Source organism: Scyliorhinus canicula, chromosome 6, assembly GCF_902713615.1.
Source record: "Scyliorhinus canicula chromosome 6, sScyCan1.1, whole genome shotgun sequence".
Lineage (NCBI taxonomy): Eukaryota > Metazoa > Chordata > Chondrichthyes > Carcharhiniformes > Scyliorhinidae > Scyliorhinus > Scyliorhinus canicula.
Window position 1 is genome coordinate 182604854 of NC_052151.1, and position 21911 is coordinate 182626764.

At 44.6% G+C, this 21911-nt stretch overlaps 1 protein-coding gene across 2 annotated transcripts in view; it reads right to left on the bottom strand.

Annotated features, from left to right (window-relative positions):
• Positions 1 to 21623, bottom strand: part of vit (vitrin) — an 88385-nt gene extending 66762 nt beyond the window's left edge. Inside the window, exon 1 of one of the 2 annotated variants that reach the window (XM_038800588.1) lies at positions 21308 to 21623. The gene's annotated coding sequence lies outside the window, so the exon portion shown is untranslated. The remainder of the gene's footprint in view (positions 1 to 21307) is intronic. The other variant, XM_038800589.1, reaches the window with a different exon arrangement.
• Positions 21624 to 21911: the final 288 nt, after the last annotated feature.

Here is a 21911-nt window from a genome sequence, read left to right on the forward strand (position 1 = left end):
AATACAACACAAACCCAACATTGACCAGCACAGCGCAATACAACAAAAACCCAACATTGACCAGGACAGCTCAATACAACACAAACCCAACATTGCCCTTCTCAGCTCAATACAACACAAACCCAACATTGACCAGCACAGCACAATACAACAGAAACCCAACATTGAACAGGACAGCTAAATACAACACAAACCCAACATTGACCAGCACAGCTCAATACAACACAAACCCAACATTGCCCTTCTCAGCTCAATGCAACACAGACCCAACATTGACCAGAACAGCTCAACACAACACAAACCCAACATTGACCAGCACAGCTCAATACAACACAAACCCAACATTGACCAGCACAGCTCAATACAACACAAACCCAACATTGACCAGCACAGCTCAATACAATACAAACCCAACATTGCCATTCTCAGCTCAATACAACACAAACCCAACATTGACCAGCACAGCTCAATACAACACAAACCCAACATTGACCAGCACAGCTCAATACAACACAAACCCAACATTGCCATTCTCAGCTCAATACAACACAAACCCAACATTGACCAGCACAGCTCAATACAACACAAACCCAACATTGACCAGCACAGCTCAATACAACACAAACCCAACATTGACCAGCACAGCTCAATACAACACAAACCCAACATTGTCCAGCACAGCTCAATACAACACAATTGCAACATTGACCAGCACAGCTCAATACAACACAAACCCAACATTGACCAACACAGCTCAATACAACACAAACCCAACATTGACCAGCACAGCTCAATACAACACAAACCCACAATTGACCAGCACAGCTCAATACAACACAAAGCCAACATTGACCAGCACAGCTCAATACAACACAAACCCAACATTGACCAGCACCAGCTCAATTCAACACAAGCCCAACATTGACCAGCACAGCTCAATACAACACAAACCCACAATTGGCCAGCACAGCTCAATACAACACGAACCCAACATTGACCAGCACAGCTCAATACAACACAAACCCAACATTGCCCTTCTCAGCTCAATACAACACAAACCCAACATTGCCCTTCTCAGCTCAATACAACACAAACCCAACATTGACCAACACAGCTCAATACAACACAAACCCAACATTGACCAGCACCAGCTCAATACAACACAAACCCAACATTGCCCTTCTCTACTCAATACAACACAAACCCAACATTGACCAGCACAGCTCAATACAACACAAAACCAACATTGACCAGCACAGCTCAATACAACAAAAACCCAACATTGACCAGGACAGCTCAATACAACACAAACCCAACATTACCCTTCTCAGCTCAATACAACACAAACCCAACATTGACCAGCACAGCTCAATACAACACAAACCCAATATTGACCAGCACAGCTCAATACAACACAAACCCAACATTGACCAGCACAGCTCAATACAACACAAACCCAACATTGACCAGCACAACTCAATACAACACAAACCCAACATTGACCAACACAGCTCAATACAACACAAACCCAACATTGACCAGCACCAGCTCAATACAACACAAACCCAACATTGACCAGCACAGCTCAATACAACACAAACCCACAATTGGCCAGCACAGCTCAATACAACACGAACCCAACATTGACCAGCACAGCTCAATACAACACAAACCCAACATTGATCAGCACCAGCTCAATACAACACAAACCCAACATTGCCCTTCTCGGCTCAATACAACACAGAACCAACATTGACCAGCACAGCTCAATACAACAGAAACCCAACATGAACCAGCACAGCTCAATACAACACAAACCCAACATTGACCAGCACAGCTCAATACAACGCAAACCCAACATTGACCAGCACAGCTCATTACAACACAAACCCAACATTGCCCTTCTCAGCTCAATACAACACAATCCCAACATTGCCCTTCTCAGCTCAATACAACACAGACCCAACATTGACCAGCACAGCTCAATACAACACAAACCCAACATTGACCAGCACAGCTCAATACAACACAAACCCAACATTGACCAGCACAGCTCAATACAACACAAACCCAACATTGCCATTCTCAGCTCAATACAACACAAACCCAACATTGACCAGCACAGCTCAATACAACACAAACCCAACATTGACCAGCACAGCTCAATACAACACAAACTCAACATTGCCATTCTCAGCTCAATACACACAAACCCAACATTGACCAGCACAGCTCAATACAACACAAACCCAACAGTGACCAGCACAGCTCAATACAACACAAACCCAACATTGACCAGCACAGCTCAATACAACACAAACCCAACATTGACCAGCACAGCTCAATACAACACAAACCCAACATTGACCAGCACAGCTCAATACAACACAAACCCAACATTGACCAGCACAGCTCAATACAACACAAACCCAACATTGACCAGCACAGCTCAATACAACACAAACCCAACATTGCCATTCTCAGCTCAATACAACACAAACCCAACATTGACCAGCACAGCTCAATACAACACAAACCCAACATTGACCAGCACAGCTCAATACAACACAAACCCAACATTGCCATTCTCAGCTCAATACAACACAAACCCAACATTGACCAGCACAGCTCAATACAACACAAACCCAACATTGACCAGCACAGCTCAATACAACACAAACCCAACATTGACCAGCACAGCTCAATACAACACAAACCCAACATTGTCCAGCACAGCTCAATACAACACAAACCCAACATTGACCAGCACAGCTCAATACAACACAAACCCAACATTGACCAACACAGCTCAATACAACACAAACCCAACATTGACCAGCACAGCTCAATACAACACAAACCCACAATTGACCAGCACAGCTCAATACAACACAAACCCAACATTGACCAGCACAGCTCAATACAACACAAACCCAACAGTGCCCAGCACCAGCTCAATTCAACACAAACCCAACATTGACCAGCACAGCTCAATACAACACAAACCCACAATTGGCCAGCACAGCTCAATACAACACGAACCCAACATTGACCAGCACAGCTCAATACAACACAAACCCACAATTGGCCAGCACAGCTCAATACAACACGAACCCAACATTGACCAGCACAGCTCAATACAACACAAACCCAACATTGACCAGCACCAGCTCAATACAACACAAACCCAACATTGCCCTTCTCGGCTCAATACAACACAGAACCAACATTGACCAGCACAGCTCAATACAACAGAAACCCAACATGAACCAGCACAGCTCAATACAACACAAACCCAACATTGACCAGCACAGCTCAATACAACGCAAACCCAACATTGACCAGCACCGCTCATTACAACACAAACCCAACATTGCCCTTCTCAGCTCAATACAACACAATCCCAACATTGCCCTTCTCAGCTCAATACAACACAGACCCAACATTGACCAGCACAGCTCAATACAACACAAACCCAACATTGACCAGCACAGCTCAATACAACACAAACCCAACATTGACCAGCACAGCTCAATACAACACAAACCCAACATTGCCATTCTCAGCTCAATACAACACAAACCCAACATTGACCAGCACAGCTCAATACAACACAAACCCAACATTGACCAGCACAGCTCAATACAACACAAACTCAACATTGCCATTCTCAGCTCAATACACACAAACCCAACATTGACCAGCACAGCTCAATACAACACAAACCCAACAGTGACCAGCACAGCTCAATACAACACAAACCCAACATTGACCAGCACAGCTCAATACAACACAAACCCAACATTGACCAGCACAGCTCAATACAACACAAACCCAACATTGACCAGCACAGCTCAATACAACACAAACCCAACATTGACCAGCACAGCTCAATACAACACAAACCCAACATTGACCAGCACAGCTCAATACAACACAAACCCAACATTGCCCTTCTCAGCTCAATACAACACAAACCCAACATTGACCAGCACAGCTCAATACAACACAAACCCAACATTGACCAGCACAGCTCAATACAACACAAACCCAACATTGCCCTTCTCAGCTCAATACAACACAAACCCAACATTGACCAGCACAGCTCAATACAACACAAACCCACAATCGACCAGCACAGCTCAATACAACACAAACCCAACATTGACCAGCACAGCTCAATACAACACAAACCCAACATTGACCAGCACAGCTCAATACAACACAAACCCAACATTGACACGCACCGCTCCGTAAAGCACAAACCCAACATTGACCAGCACAGCTCAATACAGCACAAACCCAACATTGACCAGCACAGCTCAATACAACACAAACCCAACATTGACCAGCACAGCTCAATACAACACAAACCCAACATTGACCAGCACAGCGCAATACAACACAAACCCAACACTGAAAGCACCGCTCCATAAAGCCCAAGCCCAACCTTGACCAGCACAGCTCAATACAACACAAACCCAACATTGACCAGCACCAGCTCAATACAACACAAATCCTACATTGACCAGCCAGCTCAATACAACACAAACACAACACTGACACGCACCGCTCCGTAAAGCACAAACCCAACATTGACCAGCACAGCTCCATACAGCACAAACCCAACATTGACCAGCACAGCTCCATACAACACAAACCCAACATTGACCAGCACAGCCCAATACAACACAAACCCAACATTGACCAGCACAGCTCAATACAACACAAACCCAACATTTCCCTTCTCAGCTCAATACAACACAAACCCAACATTGACCAGCACAGCTCAATACAACACAAACCCAACATTGCCCTTCTCAGCTCAATACAACACAAACCCAACACTGACCAGCACAGCTCAATACAACACAAACCCAACATTGACCAGCACAGCTCAATACAACACAAACCCAACATTGACCAGCACAGCTCAATACAACACAAACCTAACATTGACCAGCACAGCTCAATACAACACAAACCCACAATTGACCAGCACAGCTCAATTCAACACAAACCCAACATTGACCAACACAGCTCAATACAACACAAACCCACAATTGACCAGCACAGCTCAATACAACACGAACCCAACATTGACCAGCACAGCTCAATACAACACAAACCCAACATTGACCAGCACAGCTCAATACAACACAAACCCAATATTGGCCAGCAGAGCTCAATACAACACAAACCCAACATTGACCAGCACCAGCTCAATACAACACAAACCCAACATTGCCCTTCTCAGCTCAATACAACACAAACACAACATTGACCAGCACAGCTCAATACAACACAAAACCAACATTGACCAGCACAGCTCAATACAACAAAAACCCAACATTGACCAGGACAGCTCAATACAACACAAACCCAACATTACCCTTCTCAGCTCAATACAACACAAACCCAACATTGAGCAGCACAGCTCAATACAACACAAACCCAACATTGACCAGCACAGCTCAATACAACACAAACCCAACATTGACCAGCACAGCTCAATACAACACAAACCCAACATTGACCAGCACAGCTCAATACAACACAAACCCAACATTGACCAGCACAACTCAATACAACACAAGCCCAATATTGACCAACACAGCTCAATACAACACAAACCCAACATTGACCAGCACAGCTCAATACAACACAAACCCAACATTGACCAGCTCAGCTCAATACAACACAAACCCAACATTGACCAGCACAACTCAATACAACACAAACCCAATATTGACCAACACAGCTCAATACAACACAAACCCAACATTGACCAGCACGAGCTCAATACAACACAAACCCAACATTGACCAGCACAGCTCAATACAACACAAACCCACAATCGGCCAGCACAGCTCAATACAACACGAACCCAACATTGACCAGCACAGCTCAATACAACACAAACCCAACATTGACCTGCACCAGCTCAGTACAACACAAACCCAACATTGCCCTTCTCGGCTCAATACGACACAGACCCAACATTGACCAGCACAGCTCAATACAACATAAACCCAACATGAACCAGCACAGCTCAATACAACACAAACCCAACATTGACCAGCACAGCTCAATACAACGCAAACCCAACATTGACCAGCACAGCTCATTACAACACAAACCCAACTTGCCCTTCTCAGCTCAATACAACAGAAACACAACATTGACCAGCACAGCTCAATACAACACAAAACCAACATTGACCAGCACAGCTCAATACAACAAAAACCCAACATTGACCAGGACAGCTCAATACAACACAAACCCAACATTACCCTTCTCAGCTCAATACAACACAAACCCAACATTGAGCAGCACAGCTCAATACAACACAAACCCAACATTGACCAGCACAGCTCAATACAACACAAACCCAACATTGACCAGCACAGCTCAATACAACACAAACCCAACATTGACCAGCACAGCTCAATACAACACAAACCCAACATTGACCAGCACAACTCAATACAACACAAGCCCAATATTGACAAACACAGCTCAATACAACACAAACCCAACATTGACCAGCACAGCTCAATACAACACAAACCCAACATTGACCAGCTCAGCTCAATACAACACAAACCCAACATTGACCAGCACAACTCAATACAACACAAACCCAATATTGACCAACACAGCTCAATACAACACAAACCCAACATTGACCAGCACGAGCTCAATACAACACAAACCCAACATTGACCAGCACAGCTCAATACAACACAAACCCACAATCGGCCAGCACAGCTCAATACAACACGAACCCAACATTGACCAGCACAGCTCAATACAACACAAACCCAACATTGACCTGCACCAGCTCAGTACAACACAAACCCAACATTGCCCTTCTCGGCTCAATACGACACAGACCCAACATTGACCAGCACAGCTCAATACAACATAAACCCAACATGAACCAGCACAGCTCAATACAACACAAACCCAACATTGACCAGCACAGCTCAATACAACGCAAACCCAACATTGACCAGCACAGCTCATTACAACACAAACCCAACTTGCCCTTCTCAGCTCAATACAACAGACACCCAACATTAACCAGCACAGCTCAATACAACGCAAACCTAACATTGACCAGCACAGCTCAATACAACACAAACCCAACATTGACCAGCACAGCTCAATACAACACAAACCCAACATTGACCAACACAGCTCAATACAACACAAACCCAGCATTGACCAGCACCAGCTCAATACAACACAAACCCAACATTGCCCTTCTCAGCTCAATACAACACAGACCCAACATTGACCAGCACAGCTCAATACAACACAAACCCAACATTGACCAGCACAGCTCAATACAACACAAACCCAACATTGACCAGCACAGCTCAATACAACACAAACCCAACATTGACCAGCACAGCTCAATACAACACAAACCCAACATTGCCCTTCTCAGCTCAATACAACACAAACCCGATATTGCCCTTCTCAGCTCAATACAACACAGACTCAACATTGACCAGCACAGCTCAATACAACACAAACCCAACATTGACCAGCACAGCTCAATACAACACAAACCCAACATTGACCAGCACAGCTCAATACAACACAAACCCAACATTGACCAGCACAGCTCAATACAACACAAACCCAACATTGCCCTTCTCAGCTCAATACAACACAAACCCAATATTGCCCTTCTCAGCTCAATACAACACAAACCCAACATTGACCAACACAGCTCAATACAACACAAACCCAACATTGACCAGCACCAGCTCAATACAACATAAACCCAACATTGACCAGCACAGCTCAATACAACACAAACCCACAATTGGCCAGCACAGCTCAATACAACACAAACCCAACATTGACCAGCACAGCTCAATACAACACAAACCCAACATTGACCAGCACCAGCTCAATACAACACAAACCCAACATTGCCCTTCTCAGCTCAATACAACAGACCCAACATTGACCAGCACAGCTCAATACAACAGAAACCCAACATTGACCAGCACAGCTCAATACAACACAAACCCAACATTGACCAGCACAGCTCAATACAACACAAACCCAACATTGACCAGCACAGCTCAATACAACACAAACCCAACATTGACCAGCACAGCTCAATACAACACAAACCCAACATTGACCAGCACAGCTCAATACAACACAAACCCACAATTGACCAGCACAGCTCAATACAACACAAACCCAACATTGACCAACACAGCTCAATACAACACAAACCCACAATTGACCAGCACAGCTCAATACAACACGAACCCAATATTGACCAGCACAGCTCAATACAACACAAACCCAACATTGACCAGCACAGCTCAATACAACACAAACCCAATATTGGCCAGCAGAGCTCAATACAACACAAACCCAACATTGACCAGCACCAGCTCAATACAACACAAACCCAACATTGCCCTTCTCAGCTCAATACAACACAAACCCAACATTGACCAGCACAGCTCAATACAACACAAAACCAACATTGACCAGCACAGCTCAATACAACAAAAACCCAACATTGACCAGGACAGCTCAATACAACACAAACCCAACATTACCCTTCTCAGCTCAATACAACACAAACCCAACATTGACCAGCACAGCTCAATACAACACAAACCCAACATTGACCAGCACAGCTCAATACAACACAAACCCAACATTGACCAGCACAGCTCAATACAACACAAACCCAACATTGACCAACACAGCTCAATACAACACAAACCCAGCATTGACCAGCACCAGCTCAATACAACACAAACCCAACATTGCCCTTCTCAGCTCAATACAACACAGACCCAACATTGACCAGCACAGCTCAATACAACACAAACCCAACATTGACCAGCACAGCTCAATACAACACAAACCCAACATTGACCAGCACAGCTCAATACAACACAAACCCAACATTGACCAGCACAGCTCAATACAACACAAACCCAACATTGCCCTTCTCAGCTCAATACAACACAAACCCAACATTGCCCTTCTCAGCTCAATACAACACAAACCCAACATTGACCAGCACAGCTCAATACAACACAAACCCAACATTGACCAGCACAGCTCAATACAACACAAACCCAACATTGACCAGCACAGCTCAATACAACACAAACCCAACATTGACCAGCACAGCTCAATACAACACAAACCCAACATTGCCCTTCTCAGCTCAATACAACACAAACCCAACATTGCCCTTCTCAGCTCAATACAACACAAACCCAACATTGACCAACACAGCTCAATACAACACAAACCCAACATTGACCAGCACCAGCTCAATACAACACAAACCCAACATTGACCAGCACAGCTCAATACAACACAAACCCACAATTGGCCAGCACAGCTCAATACAACACAAACCCAACATTGACCAGCACAGCTCAATACAACACAAACCCAACATTGACCAGCACCAGCTCAATACAACACAAACCCAACATTGCCCTTCTCAGCTCAATACAACAGACCCAACATTGACCAGCACAGCTCAATACAACAGAAACCCAACATTGACCAGCACAGCTCAATACAACACAAACCCAACATTGACCAGCACAGCTCAATACAACACAAACCCAACATTGACCAGCACAGCTCAATACAACACAAACCCAACATTGACCAGCACAGCTCAATACAACACAAACCCAACATTGACCAGCACAGCTCAATACAACACAAACCCACAATTGACCAGCACAGCTCAATACAACACAAACCCAACATTGACCAACACAGCTCAATACAACACAAACCCACAATTGACCAGCACAGCTCAATACAACACGAACCCAATATTGACCAGCACAGCTCAATACAACACAAACCCAACATTGACCAGCACAGCTCAATACAACACAAACCCAATATTGGCCAGCAGAGCTCAATACAACACAAACCCAACATTGACCAGCACCAGCTCAATACAACACAAACCCAACATTGCCCTTCTCAGCTCAATACAACACAAACCCAACATTGACCAGCACAGCTCAATACAACACAAAACCAACATTGGCCAGCACAGCTCAATACAACAAAAACCCAACATTGACCAGGACAGCTCAATACAACACAAAGCCAACATTACCCTTCTCAGCTCAATACAACACAAACCCAACATTCACCAGCACAGCTCAATACAACACAAACCCAACATTGACCAGCACAGCTCAATACAACTCAAACCCAACATTGACCAGCACAGCTCAATACAACACACACCCAACATTGACCAGCACAGCTCAATACAACACAAACCCAACATTGACCAGCACAACTCAATACAACACAAACCCAATATTGACCAACACAGCTCAATACAACACAAACCCAACATTGACCAGCACGAGCTCAATACAACACAAACCCAACATTGACCAGCACAGCTCAATACAACACAAACCCACAATCGGCCAGCACAGCTCAATACAACACGAACCCAACATTGACCAGCACAGCTCAATACAACACAAACCCAACATTGACCTGCACCAGCTCAGTACAACACAAACCCAACATTGCCCTTCTCGGCTCAATACGACACAGACCCAACATTGACCAGCACAGCTCAATACAACATAAACCCAACATGAACCAGCACAGCTCAATACAACACAAACCCAACATTGACCAGCACAGCTCAATACAACGCAAACCCAACATTGACCAGCACAGCTCATTACAACACAAACCCAACTTGCCCTTCTCAGCTCAATACAACAGACACCCAACATTAACCAGCACAGCTCAATACAACGCAAACCTAACATTGACCAGCACAGCTCAATACAACACAAACCCAACATTGACCAGCACAGCTCAATACAACACAAACCCAACATTGACCAACACAGCTCAATACAACACAAACCCAACATTGACCAGCACAGCTCAATACAACACAAACCCACAATTGACCAGCACAGCTCAATACAACACAAACCCAACATTGACCAACACAGCTCAATACAACACAAACCCAACATTGACCAGCACAGCTCAATACAACACAAACCCACAATCGACCAGCACAGCTCAATACAACACAAACCCAACATTGACCAGCACAGCTCAATACAACACGAACCCAACATTGACCAGCACAGCTCAATACAACACAAACCCAACATTGACCAGCACAGCTCAATACAACACAAACCCAGCATTGACCATCACAGCTCAATACAACACAAACCCAACATTGACCATCACAGTTCAATACAACACAAACCCAACATTGACCAGCACAGCTCAATACAACACAAACCCAACATTGACCAGCACAGCTCAATACAACACACACCCAACATTGACCAGCACAGCTCAATACAACACAAACCTAACATTGACCAGCACAGCTCAATACAACACAAACCCACAATTGACCAGCACAGCTCAATACAACACAAACCCAACATTGACCAACACAGCTCAATACAACACAAACCCACAATTGACGAGCACAGCTCAATACAACACGAACCCAACATTGACCAGCACAGCTCAATACAACCCAAACCCAACATTGACCAGCACAGCTCAATACAACACAAACCCAATATTGGCCAGCAGAGCTCAATACAACACAAACCCAACATTGACCAGCACCAGCTCAATACAACACAAACCCATCATTGCCCTTCTCAGCTCAATACAACACAAACCCAACATTGACCAGCACAGCTCAATACAACACAAAACCAACATTGACCAGCCCAGCTCAATACAACAAAAACTTATCATTGACCAGGACAGCTCAATACAACACAAACCCAACATTACCCTTCTCAGCTCAATGCAACACAAACCCAACATTCACCAGCACAGCTCAATACAACACAAACCCAACATTGACCAGCACAGCTCAATACAACACAAACCTAACATTGACCAGCACAGCTCAATACAACACAAACCCAGCATTGACCAGCACAGCTCAATACAACACAAACCCAACATTGACCAGCACAACTCAATACAACACAAACCCAATATTGACCAACACAGCTCAATACAACACAAACCCAACATTGACCAGCACAGCTCAATACAACACAAACCCACAATTGGCCAGCACAGCTCAATACAACACAAACCCAACATTGACCAGCACAGCTCAATACAACACAAACCCAACATTGACCAGCACCAGCTCAATACAACACAAACCCAACATTGCCCTTCTCGGCTCAATACAACACAGACCCAACATTGACCAGCACAGCTCAATACAACAGAAACCCAACATGAACCAGCACAGCTCAATACAACACAAACCCAACATTGACCAGCACAGCTCAATACAACGCAAACCCAACATTGAACAGCACAGCTCATTACAACACAAACCCAACATTGCCCTTCTCAGCTCAATACAACACAATCCCAACATTGCCCTTCTCAGCTCAATACAACAGACACCCAACATTAACCAGCACAGCTCAATACAACACAAACCCAACATTGACGAGCACAGCTCAATACAACACAAACCCAACATTGACCAGCACAGCTCAATACAACACAAACCCAACATTGACCAACACAGCTCAATACAACACAAACCCAACATTGACCAGCACAGCTCAATACAACACAAACCCACAATTGACCAGCACAGCTCAATACAACACAAACCCAACATTGACCAGCACAGCTCAATACAACACAAACCCACAATCGACCAGCACAGCTCAATACAACACAAACCCAACATTGACGATCACAGCTCAATACAACACAAACCCAACATTGACCATCACAGTTCAATACAACACAAACCCAACATTGACCATCACAGTTCAATACAACACAAACCCAACATTGACCATCACAGCTCAATGAAACGCAAACCTAACATTGACCAGTGCAGCTCAATACAACACAACCCAACATTGACCAGCACAGCTCAATACAACCCAAACTCTACATTGACCAGCACTGCTCAATGCAACACAAACCTAACATTGACCAGTGCAGCTTAATATAACACAAACCCAATACAGCTCAATACAACACAAACCCAACATTGACCAGCACAGCTCAATACAACACAAACCCAACATTGACCAGCACAGCTCAATACAACACAAACCTAACATTGACCAGCACAGCTCAATACAACACAAACCCACAATTGACCAGCACAGCTCAATACAACACAAACCCAACATTGACCAACACAGCTCAATACAACACAAACCCACAATTGACCAGCACAGCTCAATACAACACGAACCCAACATTGACCAGCACAGCTCAATACAACACAAACCCAACATTGACCAGCACAGCTCAATACAACACAAACCCAATATTGGCCAGCAGAGCTCAATACAACACAAACCCAACATTGACCAGCACCAGCTCAATACAACACAAACCCAACATTGCCCTTCTCAGCTCAATACAACACAAACCCAACATTGACCAGCACAGCTCAATACAACACAAAACCAACATTGGCCAGCACAGCTCAATACAACAAAAACCCAACATTGACCAGGACAGCTCAATACAACACAAACCCAACATTACCCTTCTCAGCTCAATACAACACAAACCCAACATTGACCAGCACAGCTCAATACAACACAAACCCAACATTGACCAGCACAGCTCAATACAACACAAACCCAACATTGACCAGCACAGCTCAATACAACACACACCCAACATTGACCAGCACAGCTCAATACAACACAAACCCAACATTGACCAGCACAACTCAATACAACACAAACCCAATATTGACCAACACAGCTCAATACAACACAAACCCAACATTGACCAGCACCAGCTCAATACAACACAAACCCAACATTGACCAGCACAGCTCAATACAACACAAACCCACAATCGGCCAGCACAGCTCAATACAACACGAACCCAACATTGACCAGCACAGCTCAATACAACACAAACCCAACATTGACCTGCACCAGCTCAGTACAACACAAACCCAACATTGCCCTTCTCGGCTCAATACGACACAGACCCAACATTGACCAGCACAGCTCAATACAACATAAACCCAACATGAACCAGCACAGCTCAATACAACACAAACCCAACATTGACCAGCACAGCTCAATACAACGCAAACCCAACATTGACCAGCACAGCTCATTACAACACAAACCCAACTTGCCCTTCTCAGCTCAATACAACAGACACCCAACATTAACCAGCACAGCTCAATACAACGCAAACCTAACATTGACCAGCACAGCTCAATACAACACAAACCCAACATTGACCAGCACAGCTCAATACAACACAAACCCAACATTGACCAACACAGCTCAATACAACACAAACCCAACATTGACCAGCACAGCTCAATACAACACAAACCCACAATTGACCAGCACAGCTCAATACAACACAAACCCAACATTGACCAACACAGCTCAATACAACACAAACCCAACATTGACCAGCACAGCTCAATACAACACAAACCCACAATCGACCAGCACAGCTCAATACAACACAAACCCAACATTGACCAGCACAGCTCAATACAACACGAACCCAACATTGACCAGCACAGCTCAATACAACACAAACCCAACATTGACCAGCACAGCTCAATACAACACAAACCCAGCATTGACCATCACAGCTCAATACAACACAAACCCAACATTGACCAGCACAGCTCAATACAACACAAACCCAACATTGACCAGCACAGCTCAATACAACACACACCCAACATTGACCAGCACAGCTCAATACAACACAAACCCAACATTGACCAGCACAGCTCAATACAACACAAACCCACAATTGACCAGCACAGCTCAATACAACACAAACCCAACATTGACCAACACAGCTCAATACAACACAAACCCACAATTGACGAGCACAGCTCAATACAACACGAACCCAACATTGACCAGCACAGCTCAATACAACCCAAACCCAACATTGACCAGCACAGCTCAATACAACACAAACCCAATATTGGCCAGCAGAGCTCAATACAACACAAACCCAACATTGACCAGCACCAGCTCAATACAACACAAACCCATCATTGCCCTTCTCAGCTCAATACAACACAAACCCAACATTGACCAGCACAGCTCAATACAACACAAAACCAACATTGACCAGCCCAGCTCAATACAACAAAAACTTATCATTGACCAGGACAGCTCAATACAACACAAACCCAACATTACCCTTCTCAGCTCAATGCAACACAAACCCAACATTGACCAGCACAGCTCAATACAACACAAACCCAACATTGACCAGCACAGTTCAATACAACACAAACGCAACATTGACCAGCACAACTCAATACAACACAAACCCAACATTGACCAGCATAGCACAATACAACACAAACCCAACATTGACCATCACAGCTCAGTGAAACGCAAACCCAACATTGACCAGCACAGCTCAATGAAATGCAAACCCAACATTGACCAGCACAGTTCAATACAACACAAACCCAACATTGACCAGTGCAGCTCAATACAACACAAACCCAACATTGGCCAGCACAGTGCAATACAACACAAACCCAACATTGACCAGCACAGCTCAATACAACACAAACCCAACATTGACCAGCACAGCTCAATACAACCCAAGCACCGACATTGATCTGCAGAGCTCAATAGATCAAAAACAAGACATTCACAAGCACAATTTAATACAACACAAATGCTGCTCAATACAACATAGATGCTAAATTGACCAGCACAGCTCAATCCAACATTAACCCAACATTTACCAACGTAGCTCAATACAACACAAACCCAACATTGACCGTCACAGTTCAATACAACACAAACCCAACATTGACCATCACAGCTCAATGAAACGCAAACCTAACATTGACCAGCACAGCTCAATACAACCCAAACTCTACATTGACCAGCACAGCTCAATGCAACATTAACCCAACATTTACCAATATAGCTCAATACAACACAAACCCAACATTGACCATCACAGTTCAATACAACACAAACCCAACATTGACCATCACAGCTCAATGAAACGCAAACCTAACATTGACCAGTGCAGCTCAATACAATACAAACCCAACATTGACCAGCACAGCTCAATACAACCCAAACCCAACATTGACCAGTGCAGCTTAATATAACACAAACCCAATACTGACCAATACAGCTCAATACAACACAAACCCAACATTGACCAGCACAGCTCAATGCAACACAAACCCAACATTGACCAGTGCAGCTTAATATAACACAAACCCAATACTGACCAATACAGCTCAATACAACACAAACCCAACATTGACCAGCACAGCTCAATACAACACAAACCCAACATTGACCAGCACAGCTCAATGAAACACAAACCCAACATTGACCAGTGCAGCTCAATGCAACACAAACCCAACATTGACCAGTACAGCTCAATACAACACAAACCCAACATTGACCAGCACAGCTCAATACAACACAAACCCAACATTGACCATCACCAGCTCAATACAACACAAACCCAACATTGACCAGCACAGCTCAATACAACACAAACCCAACATTGACCAGCACAGCTCAATACAACACAAACCCAACATTGACCATCACAGCTCAATACAACACAAACCCAACATTGACCAGCACAGCTCAATACAACACAAACCCAACACTGACCAGCACAGCTCAGTACAACACAAACCCAACATTGACCAGCACAGCTCAATACAACACAAACCCAACATTGACCATCACAGCTCAATACAACACAAACCCAACATTGACCATCACAGCTCAATGAAACGCAAACCCAACATTGACCAGCACAGCTCAATACAACACAAACCCAATATTATGTGAACCAGTACTAAAAAGGTGTGGCTATTAGACTAATTTAAATATTCAGATGGTGCCGGATAGATTGAGTCAGGTGACTCACGATCGACCTGGCACGAAGGCCGATTTGGAGCACTTGCTTGATTCACCCATTGTACCTGGAACTGCAGCAGATCTCACTGAAACCTAGAAAATAATTAAAGAAATAGACAGGGTAGATGCAGGTAAGTTGTTTCTCTTGATTGAAAAGTCTAGAGTAAGGAGGAACTACTTCGGACTAGGATGAGGAGAAATCTCTTTACAAATAAGGTTGTAAATCTTTGGAATTCTTCCCCAGAGGGCTGTGGCAGCTCAGCCATTGAATATGGTTAAAAGCTGAGATAGACAGATTTGGAAATGCCAGTGACATAACGGGTTATGGGTGCAGTGTGGGGGGAAAGGCATTGAAGTGGAAGATCAGCCATGAGCATATTGAATAATGGAGCTTGCTCGATGGGCTGAATGGCCTGTTCCTGCTCCTATGTTCCTATTACTTATTCATCAAGAATGCTGGGATGAAAAGACAATAAAATCAACAGGCTGTGTCTGTGTCCTCAGTCCCCTACTATCCTCCTTATAAACCTATGACCGGTCAAATTCCCCTCCAACTCGATTTTTAAATTTGCTGATGACACCACCATAGTGGGTCGGATCGCAAACAATGACGAGACAGAGTACAGGAATGAGATAGAGAACCTGGTGAACTGGTGCGACGACAATAATCTCTCCCTCAATGTCAACAAAATGAAGGAGATTGTCATCGACTTCAGGAAGAGTAGAGGAGAACATGCCCCTGTCTACATCAATGAGAACAAAGTGGAAAGGGTCGAGAACTTCAAGTTTTTAGGTGTACAGATCACCAACAGCATGTCTTGGTCCCCACCATGCCGATACTATAGTTGAGAAAGCCCACCAACAACTCTACTTTCTCAGAAGACTAAGGAAGTTTGGCCTGTCAGCGACAGCCCTCACCAACTTCTACAGATGCACCATACAAAGCATTCTTTCTGGTTGTATCACAGCTTGGTATGGAGCCTGCTCTGCCCAAGACCGCAGGAAACTACAAAAGGTCATGAATGTAGCCCAGTCCATCACGCAAACCAGCCTCCCATCCATTGACTCCGTCTACAATTCCCGCTGCCTCGGAAAGGCAGCCAGCATAATTAAGGACCCCACGCACCCCGGACATACTCTCTTCCACCTCCTTCCATCAGGAAAAAGATACAAATGTTTGAGGTTACGCACCAACCGACTCAAGAACAGCTTCTTCCCTGCTGCCGTCAGACTTTTGAATAGACCTACCTTGTATTATGTTGATCTTTCCTCTACACCCTAGCTATGACTGTAACATTATATTCTGCAGTCTCTCCTTCCTTCCTTATGTACGACATGTGTTGTCTGTACAGCATCCAAGAAACAGTACTTTTCACTGTATACTAATACACATGACAATAATAAATCAAATCAAAAACAACATGATGTGCTGTAAAGCTCTTACAACACAACTTCACACGGGCATTATCAAGAGGAGTTTGATGCTATTAGGACAAGTGATGGGGTTGAGATATTTGGGAGCATCGTTAAAGATGGAGATAGGCAGAGTTTTTTGGGGGGTATAGGCATTCCAGAGCTTTCAGAACAGAAGGCATGGGTGTCAGTGGTGGCGTGATTACAATTGGGGAATAATTGAGAGGCTCGGCATTGAGAGATCTCGGAGGGGTTGTGGGGCTGTAATATTCTTTATTAGTATCACAAGTAGCCTTACATTAACACTTCAATGAAGTTACTGTGCCCGAGTCACCACACTCTGACGCCTGTTCAGGTACACAGAGTGCGAATTCAGAATGTCCAAATTACCTAATAGCACGTCTTTGGGGACTTGTGGGAGGAAACCGGACTACCCGGAGGAAACCCAGGCGGACACAAGGAGAACGTGCAGACTCCACACAGATAGTGACCCAAGCCGGGAATCGAACCTGGGACCCTGGAACTGTGAAGCAACTGTGCTAACCACTGTGCTACCTTGTCAATGCTGAAATACTTGAGAAACGTCTTGGAAATGTTCAGAAGTATGACTGGCAGCATATATCACACGGAGACGACAAGCAAATGAGGATACCAGATGTCCTATGTCAGACTAATGGAGATATCACAGGAATGGCATTTGCCCAGCGCTCATTCTACCATCAGAGTTGTACTGGTCTCAGCCAACCAGGCTCATTTTGCTGCTTGCCTGGTTTCCTTGCGTGACTTTGAGGGAGCGGCACTTTAAATTTCTGGAGGCGTGTCTGTCCATCAGCTGCGGATAATATTTCGTTTCTTGCAAAATTATTTGCACTGCATTGAGTTTCATTGAGTTTCGAACGAATTGTCAACTTTTGTATTCTTGCTTGCTCAACCTTTCAGCTAAATCATTCTTTGCATCATATAATTTTCACTCTGGTAGCCAAGAATTTGGGGGTTACTTTGTATTTTCCTCCGTTTTCTTTTCCCAATGGGCTACAATTAGTTTGAAGTTGCGTTGCTGTAATGTGTGCACAACTTCTACCGCGAGGGGCCAGCTCTCGGGTGCAGTACCTACTATGCCCAGAGCGTGGCGCATCTTCCCTAGGGTAACTCAACATCCAAATTCAGATTATTTTCAAACTCCCAATAAAATGCATGTCTCTGGGCAACTTTATTCGTGTTTGTACTGGTTTGGCAGACTCAACGTGCGCTCAGGGTTTATATGGATGTATGTGTTTCTCTGCGCATATTCTGCTGCACATTTTCCCAACAGCCATAATGGAAAAGAAACCAAACCCGAGATTAAGATTTTGCAGCCACCAGCCCACTGAATCATTCGCGATAAATTCGACAAATACAGTAATAGAGACACACAATACAGAGACAGAAATACACACAAACACAGATACAAATACACATACAAATACAACACCCTGAAATACAGAGACACACACAATACAGAGTCAGATATACACACATACATATTCACAGAGACAGAATAGAGACAGAAATGCACAGAAATGTGCAGCATGGTGGCACAGTGGTTAGCACTGCTGCCTTACCGCGCCAAGGTCCCAGGTTCGATCCTGGTCCCGGGTTGCTGTCCGTGTGGAGTTTGCACATTCTCCCCGAGTCTGCATGGGTATCATCCCCACAACTCAAAGATGTGCAGGGTAGGTGGATTGGTCACGCTAAATTGCCCCTTAATTGGAAAAAATGAATTGGATACTCTGGGCAGGTTTCTCCATCCTGCCGCGCCACATTTCTGTTTCACCCCTCCAGCGGGATGCTCCGTTTCGCCGGCTTGTCAATGGGGTTTCCCATTGCGGGCAGCCCCAGGCCGTCAGGAAATCCCCAGACTGCCGGCAAACCGGAGCATCCCGGCGGCGGAGAATCCAGCCCTCTATTTTTATAAAATTTAGACTGCCCAACTAATATTTTCAATTAAGGAACAATTCAGCATGACCAATCCACCTACTCTGCACATCTTTGGGTTGTGGGGGTGAGACCCACGCAGACACGGGGAGAATGTGCAAACTCCACACAGACAGTGACCCAGAGCCGGGATCAAACCCAGGTCCTCAGCGTCATAGGCAGCACTGCTAACCACTGCACCACCGTGCCACCCAGAATTGGATACTCTAAATTTAAAAAAAGAAATACAAAGAAACAAACAGAGACACATATTCATAGAGACCGAAATACACGGGCTCAAAGAGGAACACACACATTGATACACAGACATACAGTCAGGGAGGAACACACACACATAGACATACAGAGAGGAACACACACAGAATATACAGACTACAAAAACACATGGATATGCAGACATACAGTCAGGGAGGAATACATACAGATATACAGACAAAGAGGAACACACACAGATATACACACACACAAATAGATGCACAGACACAGAGAGAGAACACACACAGACATGGATACCACAGACATGCAGAGAGGCACACATACACAGACATAGAGACAGAGGAACCATACAGATGTATACACATATAGATACACAGATATACAGACAGAGAACACACAGATATACATAGGTACACAGGCAAAGAGGAACACACAGGTATACATACACACACAGATACACAGATATACAGACAGAGAGGAACACACAGAATTTTATACACACACACAGGCATATCCAGTAACTCAGGCAGCAGATGTGTTACCGAATATTCGCCTTTAAATTTTATTTTTTTCATCATGGATTTACGAAGTGAGTTGGAGACATTCAGGGGGAAACATGAATATCATAAACTTGTGAGGATAATGTTTGTAACTGGGTAAATTACACCAAGGTTGCAGTGTGCAGAATGAAGAGACTCAGAGAATAAGCAGGAGAAAGAAGCCAGACTCACCAGTGCAGGGTCCGGCTCCCAGGGATCCAGTCCACATGATCACCTCGCGGGCACTGGACACATTCAACCCTGTTCAGCTCGGCACGATTGGCAGCTCCGACACTCTGGGAGTGACTGAGAAGGAGGTACTGAGCGAAGGGCGGGCTGCTATTCTCCGCTGCCTACACTGAGGTGCAGCGCCCAGGGACAGCACTGCATTGCCCGGCACTAAGCACTACCTCCACGACCATACCATCCACCACACACCAGCACCCTGGGACAGGGGGGACTGAGTTCAGGACCTGTAACAGCAGCAACAATCCAGTAACAAGAGCAGTGACACTTAACACCGGGACTCACAGGGTTAAATGATGAGATCAGGTGAAAAAGGCAAGACTTGCATTCCCTAGAGCATGGGAGATTAAAGAATGACATAATTGAGGTGTTTAAGACGATTTAAGGATTTGACAGGGTAGATATAGAGAAATGATTTCCTCTTTCCCGAATAAAGGTGGTCACACCATCACGTGGCGCCATCCCATCCCACAACATACCGGAATGTACAACCCAGCAGGCCATTTGGCCCATGATGTCTGTGCTAGCCCTTAGAAAGAGCTATGCAATT